We start from the raw sequence: 12,155 nt of genomic DNA, 5'->3' as shown, positions 1-12,155 counted from the left end.
TAAATGAACTCAAATCATCAGTTAGATGATAGAAAGTTTCAAATTAAATATGAAATCAAAATTTAACTGTAGTTTCTGTGCAAGAAATTAACCTAAAAACATGATGATACAGAAAGGTTGAAATGAAAGAATAAAAAAGTTATCTCAGAAAATTATGAACCAAAATAAAATTGGTGTACCTAAATTAATACCAGATTTTGTATAAAAAGAATTATTAGGAATAAAAAAGAATAATTATAAATAAAATAATTCACCAGAAAGATATAATTATGAACTAGTAGGCACACAAAACAAAGCTTAAAAAGATGAAAAATAGATGGAATGACAAAGATAATTTTCCACATCCTTTTGCCAACCATGTGAAAGGTTTTTAGCTCAGTAATTTCAGAAGCTGATAGGTAAAGCATACCAAACTTTCTAATAATTAATATGATATGGTATCAGTACAGGGGTAGATAACAGAAGAGTGGAACTTAAGAGAGAGCCTTCATTTAGAACCATGCGTATATGCAGAGGTATAATGACAAGTCAGTGGGAAAATAATGGACCATTCAATAAGTTATAATATATCAGGAAAAGGATTTTAGTTGCCAACCACAGAGTCTTCTCTGACTACTTTAAGCAGAAAAGAATTTTATTAAAGAATACTGGGTAGCCTGGGGCCTCTCTTGAAAGTCAGAGGTCTTGGCTCTGAAGTGTGCAGCCATCCCACAAGGAATGCTTTAAGAGAAACTCCATTGTCTCTGCGTCTTGGTAACTTTCAGTATTGGATGCCAGAATTCTGCCCACTTGTGTTTGAAGAAAAAACAAACAGCTCCATCATCATCACATCATGCTTCCCTGAATATGTTATACCAATTCCATTGAGCCAAGCTGCCATTTCATCTGTTCACTTCCAAATCAAAGTTTCATGCATATATTATGTCTGACTGGCAGAGTCTAGATTTCGTGCCTTGTGTTCTAGCCACCAAGCAGTCTGACTCTTATCTTGAGAGGAGATAACTTATAAAGTGGGAAATTGCCTAAATACAAAAAGGGTTTTCAAATATTGTTGTTCAGCAAAACTCATGTAATAATATGCACGCCTACTGGCCATCAACATGCACCACTGTTGCATGCCTAAACTTCAAAAAATAACATAAAAAACAATATACTCCCGCCTAACAGAATGAAGTTATTCCTCCTATAAAAGAAAACACCAGAACGCTCTCTCCTCCTATTTCCGTCATTCACAGCATCCTCCAATTCCAGGATCTATGAGTGCAGTTGTTATCCATTGTTGCATAACAGATCACCTCCAAAACAACAAACATATTTTAATTTACAGTTTCTTTGTGTCAGGACTCTAGGCAAAGCTTAGCTGGAAACCTCTGACTCAAGGTCTTTCATTAGGCTGGGGCTGCAGTCTCATCTGAACGCTTAATGAAGGGAGGATACATTTCCAAACTCACTTGTGTGGTTTTGGCAGAGTTTAGTTCCTTGCATGCTATTGGATTGAGGGCCTCGGTTCCTCACTGGCTTTTATCCTGGGGCCTCAGTTCTCTGCCATGTGATCCCCTCCACAGGAGAGCTCACAATATGACAGCTGGCTTCTCTGAGAGCAAGCAGGCAAGAGAAAGGGAGAAAGCACCCAAGGTAGAAGCCACAGTTCTTTGTAATCTAATCTCAAAAGTGACATCCCACTGTTTTTGTGTTGTTTTGTTCCTTAGAAGACAGGTTCAGTCCCTTCAAGAAGAAGGGATTTCACAAGGATGAATATTGCCGGGGGATCACTGTGGGCCACCTTAGTGTTGCCTACCATACTGGTTGATGGCCATTTCTCTCCTCATCTAGTGAAAATTCTATCCTGACCTTTTGTAACCCATGACCTAAACTATATTAACCATAAACAACATTCCCGATATAAAATAGAATAGAAATGGGGAAAGAAGGATACAACTTTGTATAGAATAGCATGATGGTGACTATGTTGCTAGAGACTGTGTTACTTTGATAGATATGGTGGGTAGGAGGAACAAAACCCAAGTACAGAATAATTGTCCATTTCAGTGGGAGTAAATCACAGCCACCTCCACCTCAGAAGTGGTAAAATATAATCAACCTGCCATCAGTACCTCACTAGCTACCTATTCACCCAGGGGGAATCTGCTGACAGTCTTGTCTTTGTTCCTCTGTATGATGTATCTTTTTTTCCTCTGGCTACCTTTAAGATTTTCTCTTTATCACTTATTTTGAGCAAAGAGATTATGATGTGCCTTTGTATAGTTTTCCTTATGTTTCTTATGCTTGGGAATTTGGAGTTTGTTGGGTGGGTTTTTTTTGGTTTTTTTGGGGGGTGGTTGTTGTTCGATCTGTAAGTTTATAGTTTTCATCCACTAGAAAAGTTTGGCCCATGGAGAACTTTGGCCATTATTTCTTCAAGTATTTTTTTTCCTCATCCCCTTCTGCAGGGACTCAAATTATACATATATTAGACCTCTTGAAGTTGTAGAACAGCTCACTGATGCTCTGTTTTGGTGTGTTTTTCTGTTTGTTTTGCTTTCTTTCTTTTTAAATGCTCTTTCTCTCTGTTTAATTTTGGACAGTTTCTATTGCTGTGTCACTAATCTTTCCTTCAATGTCTAATTTGCCACTAATCCCATCCAGGGTACTGTTCATCTCATACATTGTGGTTTTAATCTCTTTAAGTTTGACTTAAATCTTTTCTCATACTGTCCACATTTCTACTTAACTTTTTGAACATCTGGAATACAGTGGTAACTGTTTTAATGTCCTTATCTGCTAATTCCAACATCTGTGTCCGTTTATGATCAGTTTCGATTGATTTTTCTCTTCATTTGGGTCTTACTTTTCTGTTTCTTTGCATGCCTCTTTTATTTGTGAACTTTACCCCTGTTAGGTGCTGGTTATTTTTGTCCTCCTATATATATTCTTGAACTTTGTTCTGTGATGCAGTTATTTGGAAGTAGTTTAATCCTTTCAGGTTTGCTTTTAAGATTTGTTGAGTAGGACAAGAGTAGGCCGAGTCCAGAGCTAATTATACCACTACTGAGGCAGGTTCCTCTGTTTACCCAATGTCCCGTCAATCATGAGGTTATCTAGTCTGGCAGGTGGGACAGGTACTCTTCTCAGTCCTCTGTGAGTGCTGGGTGCTATTATCTTCGATCATTTCAGGTCATATTCTTTTCTGGGTCTTGGGTAGTTTCCTCATATGCATGAGCTGATCAGAACTCAGCTGAATATGCAAGAGGAAGCCTCTGCATGCCTCTGGTCCTCTGTCTCTGGGCAGCAATCTCCTCTCAGGAACTTTATACTGAGAATTCTTTCTGGCAGGGTCTCCTCAAACATTCAGCTTTGCCCCTCAGTTCAGTGATTTGCTGGGCTCAGCTTAGGTCCCCTCACCCAATGCTGTTTCTTGGAAACTCTCTCAAGGTCGTAAGCTCAAGAAATTTTAGGGCTCATCTTGTTTGTTTCTCATTACTTGGAGATGACTGTTCCTTATTACCTGATAGCCATGTCTTAAAAACCATCATTTCATATATATTGTCAAGTTTTTAATAGCTTCAGACAAGAGGGTAATTCCAGTCCCTGTTACTCCATCTTGCTCCGAAGTGGAAGTGCCCTTCAGAATATGACCTTTAATTATTTTTTTAATTTTTAAAAACTTTTATTTATTTATTTATTTATTTATTTATACTGATGTAACATTGGTTTATAACAGTATATAAATTTCATGTGAACAACAATATTTTGACTCCTGTATACACCACAGTTTGCTCATCAGCAAAAGTTTAGTTTCCATCCATCACCATACAGTTGACCCCCTTTACCCATTTTGCTCTCCCTTTATCCCCCTTCCTCTCTGGTAACCACTATTCTTTTCTCTGTATCTATGTGTTTTATTTATTTATTTATTCCTCATATGCGTGAAATCATATGGTATTTGTCTTTCTCCATCTAACTTATTTCACTTAGCGTAATACCATCAGGGTCCATCCACATTGTCACAAATGGCAAGATTGTATCTCTCTTTATGGTTGAGTAATATTCCATCGTGTGTATATACACCACGTCTTCTTTACCCATTCATCCATCACTAGGCACTTGGGTTGTTTCCATATCTTGGCTATTGAAAATAATACTGTGGTGAACATAGGGGTGCATATACCTTTTTGAATTAGTGCTTTTGTATTCTTCAAGTAAATACCCAGAAGTGGAATAGCTAGCTCATATGGTCATATATCTGATAAGGGGTTAATATCCAAAAATATACAAAGAACTCATCCAATTCAACATCAGAAGAACAAACCACCCAATTAAAAAATGAGCAGAGGACCTAAAAAGACACTTTTCCAAAGAAGACATAGAGTGGCCAACAGACACGTGAAAAAATGCTCAATATCACTAATCATCAGGGAAATGCAAATCGAAACCATAATGAGATACCACCTCACTCCCATTACAAAGGCTATTATCAAAAGGGTAAGAAATAACAAGTGCTGGAGAGCATGTGGAGAAAAGGGACCCCTACTGCACTGTTGGTGAGAATGTAAACTGGTGCAGCCACTATGAAGAACAGTATGGAGATTCCTCAAAAAATTAAGAGTAGAATACAGCCTTTAAATGCAACATAATCTTTAAATGTAACGAATTTCTATTTTTTTGCACTTGGTTTTTTTTACTGAAGTTTAACTGACTTAGAATTTTATATTAGTTTCAGTTGTACAACGTAGTGATTCAATATTTTCATACATTATGAGATGATTACCATAATAAACCTAGTCACCATCCATCACCATACAATGTTATTACAATATTATTGACTATATTCCCTCTGCTGTACATTACATGCCCATGGCTTATTTATTTTATAACTGGAAGTTTGTACCTCTTAATCCCCTTCTTTTATTTGTTTTTACCCAAGCTTGTATAACTAAGAAGGAAGGCAATTCCTGGTGGATCATTTGATTAGTTGTATTTCTTTCTCCTTCACGAGTAGAGTGAAAATTAGAATTTTCAGACAAGACTTAGATAAATTGAGCATGAGGGAATTTTTCCTTATTACTGCCTCCAGCATCTTTCTTTATCATCTGTCTTTCTCACAATGAGAAGTCAGTATCCCCGTGCTGCACTGGGGTCAGTCAGGGTCCCCACTATAGGGGTCACGATAACCAGTTTCTTATGCTTACAATCTTTTCCAAGCTCTCCACAGGTGATCTACTTTAGGTCTTGTTGTTTCAAGTCTGTAAGTTAAGAAACTGAAAGTAAATCTATGTTGATGGATTGATGAATTAACATGGAATTGTCTTTTCATAAATGAACCTTCTGGAGAGTCTGAACTAACAAAAGCAACAAACAATGAGGAGAAATGTCAGGTATTGAAGCAGGAGATTTGGAGAAGATACCAGGTTGGTTACAGTAGGTTAAAGTTACTCTACTGTTCAAAGGGCTAGGACCAAATTTATTATATCTTCCCAACTAAGGGTTTACCAAATTCAGCCTCTTTATCATCAAGCTCTACCTTCCTTTCTTTCTTTTTTTAATAGGTCTTTATTGGAGTATAACTGCTTCACAATACTGTGTTAGTTTCTGTTGCACAACAAAGCGAATCAGCCATATGCATACACACGTCCCCATATCCCCTCCCTCTTGAGCCTCCCTCCCATCCTCCCTATCCCACCTCTCTAGGTCATCGCAAAGCACCAAGCCGATTTCCCTATGCTATGCTGCTGCTTCCCACCAGCCAACTATTTTACATTCTGTAGTGTATATATGTCGATGCTACTCTCACTTTGCCCCAGCTTCGCCCTCCCACCCCATGTCATCAAGTCCATTTTCTATGTCTGCCTCTTTATTCCTGCCCTGCAACTAGGTGCATCAGTACCATTTATTTATTTATTTATTTATTTATTTATTTATTTATTTATTTATTTAGATTCCATCTATATGTGTTAGCATATGGTGTTTGTTTTTCTCTTTCTGACTTACTTCACTCTGTATGACAGACTCTAGGTCCATCCATCTCACTACAAATAACTCAAGTTCGTTTCCTTTTATGGCTGAGTAGTATTCCATTGTATATATGTGCCACATCTTCTTTATCCGTTCATCTGTTGATGGACATTTCTTTCTTAATTAACTCCTATTTATTCAGTCTATATATTACAGAAATTCATTTTACCTGTCCTGTGGCCTCTGAATATATGATACAATGTGAATTTTTGGAATTTCAAAAGCATATAAATATTATACAATAAATGAATCTATCAACCTAAGTTTAATTTGAGAATTCTCTGATCTTTATGAACTTTCATTCATAAATGTCCAATACTCGATGAAGTAAAAAATTAACAGAATTCAAAACAGTTTTCCTTTCACCCGTGAACCAGAGACAAAATGACTCAGATAGTTAAATAATCAAATCAAATATTCATTATCTCTGATGACCATAAGGCTTTCCTTTAAATTACAGATATAAACAAAATTTTTATAAAATTATAATGCAAAAAATGAGACCTGTGGCAGTGATTTCTTTATAAAATCACGGGGCTGGGTGGTGCATTAAGAGGGCATCCATGGCACCCAGGGGTCCTTGGGTACTAAGAACCTGCGATCACACTGAAGATTACTTGTAAAAAAACACTGTGACTTTACTGTGCTGGCTAAGAAGTCCTAGACACACACACAGGCCAGGAAAACTTTATAAAAAATAGATTCTTTTCTAATTCAGAGAATAAATAAAATTAAATTAGTAATTCCTTAAAAGTAAGATTTATTGAGACAGCTTTAATTCTATGTAGATGATTCTCTTCACTAATCAGCATGTGTGTTCCCCTGGCAGGCTCGTCCTCTGGTGAAAATGGGAAGAGGTTGCCTCCTGAGTCAGCATCACCTCTCAAAACTTCTGGACTATGATCTCTCAAAAACCCTTGTTCCCATCACTTTGGCCTCAGCAGGGAGGCAAATGCGAGTCACAATATACTGTTCATAGCTCAGTTCCACCATTATTACCATTATTCACAATTCCACTCCCCAAGGCTAGAAAGGTAATAAAATCTTACAGAAAGTTTGGAGGGACAGAGAGGCTTTAAAATGCGGTAGTACAGAGGAGTTAAAATTGAGACTCTGACATTCTCATTCCTCGCCCTTTGAACACCCCACGGAGAGGAACGTTTCACTGGCTATTTTTCTCCGGAGGCTGTGGCCTCTGCCAAGTTGACCAAGCTCTCCCCCCCTCCTCCATTTCTTTCCAAATTCTCTCTTTTTACTCTCTGACCCCCAAATCCACGGTCACTTATCATTCGAAGTGGTTGAGCCATCATTTCCTTGCACAATCTTCTTAGAAGCCATGCCCTTGGAGCACATGGAGCCTCGCCTTTCCACTCCCTCCAACCAATTATCCCAACTACCATCCAGGTCACCTCCCAGCCAGAGGGACTTCAGTGTTGATCAGAATCATCCTTCACAGGTTAACGACCATCTCACACTTCAGTAGCCTTCACTCCTGACCTATTTCAGCCACTTACACTCAAGACCACAACTTGTCATAATCCCTCACTCCCGCTACACTGAATTGTTACATGACATGATAATTATTGACCTGCAACACAAACTGCTTTCAAGGACAGGGTAGGTTTAAATTTTACTAGAAGTGAAAGGATTGTGACAGAGCATAGGGTGAACATCTGATTTCAGCAATGATCATTTTTAAAAAACCATCAAGGAAGAAAAGATATGTCAACCAAGCAGTGGATTTCCTTGTTCTCTTTTTAAAACAATTATAGTATTATAATGAACACTTGATTTATCCATTTTTGAAAGACAAATGCAATGATTGTAAGATTTTTATGTGCTTATTATGTGTCTGTGTAAAGCAGGCCTGAAGATTTGACCTTTAGTCTTACAGCAGCAAATGAGGAACAGTTGCATCTAAATCAGATGCAAGATAAGTGAGAATCCCATGTCCCAGACTATGCACTTGTAATCATCGTTAAGGCTGTCTATGAGTAACTGGGAACTAATGGAATGGAGCTGTCCTGGAGCATGGGGGCTATTCACGTCAACCTGGGGAGATGTGACCCACAGAGGGTACAGGCACAGGGCTCATTATAAAAGCTGAAAGGACCTCAGAGCCGATGGCTACCCTGGGCTGAAGCTGTGTCTAGTCAACTTTGCTCCTTGTGATGCCACACACCCAGTGTGCAGGATGGCCAGGACATTGAGAGCTGTACTTAGGAAATATAGGACTACTGCCATGTTGTTTTGTGTGCCATGATGCTTGTCCTGCAAACTTTCTTAAAGATAACCAAAACTGGTGCTTGATGAAGCCTATGGTGAATTTTGAGTTTGACTGTCAATCTGAAGTTAAGACCTCAGCTCCTGGTAGAGCAGAGTGGATGGCGCGCGTACATGAATTTATTCAATCCTCACAATACTACAATGCAGTTGGACATAATCACCATTTCCACTTTGCAGGAATGGAAAACGCAGAGTTTAAGTAAAATGGTTCAAGGTCACTCACCTTACAATTGAAATAAACTATTTCTCATTTCTTACATATTTTTGAAACTGATTTCTAATAAGTATATATTTTTAGCATCTTAAAAACAGCAAATATTTACTTAATATTTTTGTCCCTATATAGCTCCTTCTGTTAGCAGAAGCTCTGTGACTTAAAATTTAAGCCCACAATTGTTGGAATACCTATACTATTTTGAAATAAAATTTATTTTAGTACAAATACTATTCTATGGTGATTAAAAATTTTGCCTATTTTTTACATCACATATTGTGTGTTGTACATGATATACAATTTGACATCCCGCATGGGTTTTTTATCACTTACAATTTTTTGAGAGGCAAAAGTTAACTTCTGAATAAGTGTTGGCATTCTTTCCCTCTTTCCTTATTCACTAGAGGAAATTTGGCTTTGTTTGCTCATCTTCCCTACCCCTCCCCTAACCTCTATGAAACATTTTATCCTCGCCAGCTTTGTTCCTGGGTTTTTGTGATGCAAAATTGATATAATGGAAAAGGAGAGAAATGGAACTTGAAAATCTAAGACAGGGAATTTTTATGAGAGTAGAGATTTATGTCCAAGGGGCAAGAAAGGGGGGCCTATGAGGACTTCAAGAGAAAGGAGCTTTGGGGAGGCTGAGAGACTGGACTTTGGGAAGTAGTCAGAGATATTGAGAACATAAAAATGGAGAAAGTATTTTTTGAAGTTTTTCTGTGTATTATATTCTGTATTTATTTTTTTCTTAAGAGACCCCAGAAAACATTTGAATTATTTTAATTTCATTTTGGTTACTGGATTTTGTTTGTCTTTGAAAGTTATCTCTAGATACCAGAGCATAAAGCAACACAATTTATGTTTCAAACATTTTCTTAGTACAAATGTGCTTGATTGATTTCATTAAAGTTATTCCTAATTTCCCACTATATGCAAATGTTATGGCTACCTTGGCATGTTAATCTTTGCCCTAATTTTCAATTATTATTTTTCTAGAAGAGTTTCTAGGTCATTAGGTATGAACATTCTTATTTAAGGCTTTTGATACACAATGTGAAAATATTTTATAGAACTTCTCTCAGATATTTGTGTGCCCTGTTCCTGTCATGGAAAATAGTCCATAGTGTGGGCTCAATGGTAGTTATTGAATTAGCAAGTGAGGATTCGACTCTTTATCTGTACTTGAGTTTCTCCCTTAAACTTTGGAGGGGCGTCTCTAACTGTCTGATGGACATCTTCACCTGAATGTCCCAATTATATTTCAAAATAGACAGGTTTAAAGTGTAAGTATGCGACTATGTCCATACCACCCTGAACGCGGGATCTCGTCTGATCTCAGAAGATAAGCAGGGTTGGGCCTGGTTAGTACTTGGATGGGAGCGGTCTGGGAATACCTGGTACTGTAGGCATTAAAAAAAAAAAAAGTGTATGCACCCTACTTTCTTCCTTGCCTTTATGATTTCAGATGATGATGTCATAGCATTATTTAAGGTGGGCAAGCTGGAGGCCTGGAAGTCATCCTTCACGATACTCCCTTTCCCTCTCTCATTTCTCATCAAACATGAAGCTGATTTCCCCCCGAAATATTTTAAGTCCACCCTTGTTTCTTCCTCCTTACTATAACCACACTGTTCAGGTCCCCATCATTTCATTCGAGGTCTCTGACCTACAGCCTTACCCTCCAGAACCTGCTCATTGTGGCCATGTCAGTGTTCCTGTTTCAAGTCCCTCAGGGGCTTCCCATGTCCTTCACTGGCACTTCCCAAACGTGTGCCCAGAGTAGGTTACAGGGGTGCCGGAGCCGCAGGCCACCAAGTGGTCACCCTTGCTGTCAACAGTCCTGACTACGCGGTAAGCGCCGTATGCATACATTATCCTTTCTCTTTGGACCACGGTGTGAAAACACCTGGGCACCTGTGACTATCTGATCACTGCCCACTGCGGCACTTACAGCCTCTTCTCGTGTGCACCCTGCCCACAGCCCCTCATCTCACGTCACTTCCCCGTTCCCTTTTTCTATTAATAGGTCCCAAATGCACTGTGCCCTTGACTGCTTCTCGCCTTTTTCTTACCCCTGTTACTCCCCTACTCTCCCCACTTCTTCCCTCATGCCAGTTTTCACCACACTTTAAGAATCAATCATTTACCAACTCCTACTTTGTTAAACTATGGATTAGTGTCTCAAAGTCTAATCTGTAAAAGACATGCATCACAGTCATGTGGGGTTTGTTTTTAAGGAAAAGAAAAAACCTGATTCCTGGGTCCCACCAGGAATAATTGAATCATAACATCAGGATTTAGAACCCATAAAAAAAAATCCATCGTTTAAATGACCCCCCATGTGTTTATTTTACACTTTAAATTGTGTAAACCATTGCTGTACACACAATCCCACTGACCAATTTAGTTTACAAAATATGGTTACTTATATTCCATAAAATAGCAAAAGAAAATAGAGTTACCTAAGAAAATGTTGCCTTCATAAAATATGAATTCATCAGCTTTGATCAATTAACAGTGAAATATTTCCCAGGAAAAGGACATAATAAAAACTATCCTTCATCTAAAAAATAAACAATTATATTGATGGTAGGCACACAACTGACCCTAAGAATTAATGAGATATATCTTTGTGACAATCTTCACTCTAAACAATTCCAGTGTTCATGATTACCTATTGAGGGGGAAAAAAAGCCTTAGAGAAATGTGCTTAATAGCATACATGGTCAGTATGATATTTAGATTTTTTGGAAGTCAGTTTATTCCCAAAGTTCATGGCTCTTTGAAATTCACCAGTCTCACAACAAATTCCCTTTGAGAATATACAGTATGTTGATATTTGAAATTATACTTGTAGCACATGCACTGGTGATGAATACATGATACGTAGTCTTTAATACCTTTATTTCTCATGGTTTAAGCAATAGGTCATTATTCACAGGTGGAACCTATTCACAGGCTGGCTTGATGATGTTCCCACTGCATCTCTCTCCTTTGATTATATTTTCTGATTTCTCATTGCCCATTATATTTGCATTAATGTTTTTCTTCATCAAGCCCAAAGTCTGGAGGCAGACTCTGATGCTTTTCTACCCAAAGGCTATATAATTCAGGGGACCAAAAGTTTTAAATTGTCCAGTGTACCAAAATTTAGAAGGTCTCATAAATAGTGCAATCAGTATTTCCAAATTCTGACTGTGCAATTTGGCATTCAAATCTATTTTTACTCAAATAAACTCTTAAAATTTTAATATGGCTCAGTTTATCTTTTAATAATAGATTCTTATAATAGTGAGTTTGATGCAATTCTCAGGCATTGATACTTAAAATGTAAAGCTTTGCATTTTATTTCTCTTCTCTTTCCTTACCCAGCCTCTCATAGAGGTGTGTGACATTGTGATATAATAAGAAATATTTTTTTTAAGTTTTCATCCATGGTTCCTGGCACATAGCTCTTCAAATTCTTGTAATTTCTTAAAAGCCCTGGGAGCATCATTTTTATATTATTTGGTCTTTGTCCTTGGTTCCTGAAATATCGATAGTTCCAGTGATAAAGGCAAAAGCAGCGCCTTGTTACTCATAACAGCCCTTTCAAGCACACCAGTGTTTATGTTAACGAGGTGATTTTGGAAAACCCCTAGAT

General features: G+C 37.8%; 1 protein-coding gene and 1 pseudogene across 6 annotated transcripts in view; one reads left to right on the top strand and one right to left on the bottom strand.

The window, feature by feature from the left end:
• CRB1 (crumbs cell polarity complex component 1) overlaps window positions 1-12,155 on the bottom strand; it is a 265,758-nt gene that overhangs the window by 176,244 nt on the left and 77,359 nt on the right. The gene's annotated exons all lie outside the window — the stretch shown is intronic.
• Window positions 9,806-9,921, top strand: LOC132354422 (5S ribosomal RNA; annotated as a pseudogene).

This window comes from Balaenoptera ricei, chromosome 1 (genome assembly GCF_028023285.1).
Source record: "Balaenoptera ricei isolate mBalRic1 chromosome 1, mBalRic1.hap2, whole genome shotgun sequence".
Classification (NCBI taxonomy): domain Eukaryota; kingdom Metazoa; phylum Chordata; class Mammalia; order Artiodactyla; family Balaenopteridae; genus Balaenoptera; species Balaenoptera ricei.
Note: the sequence above shows the minus strand (reverse complement) of the source record. Positions and strands in the feature narration are given on the sequence as shown.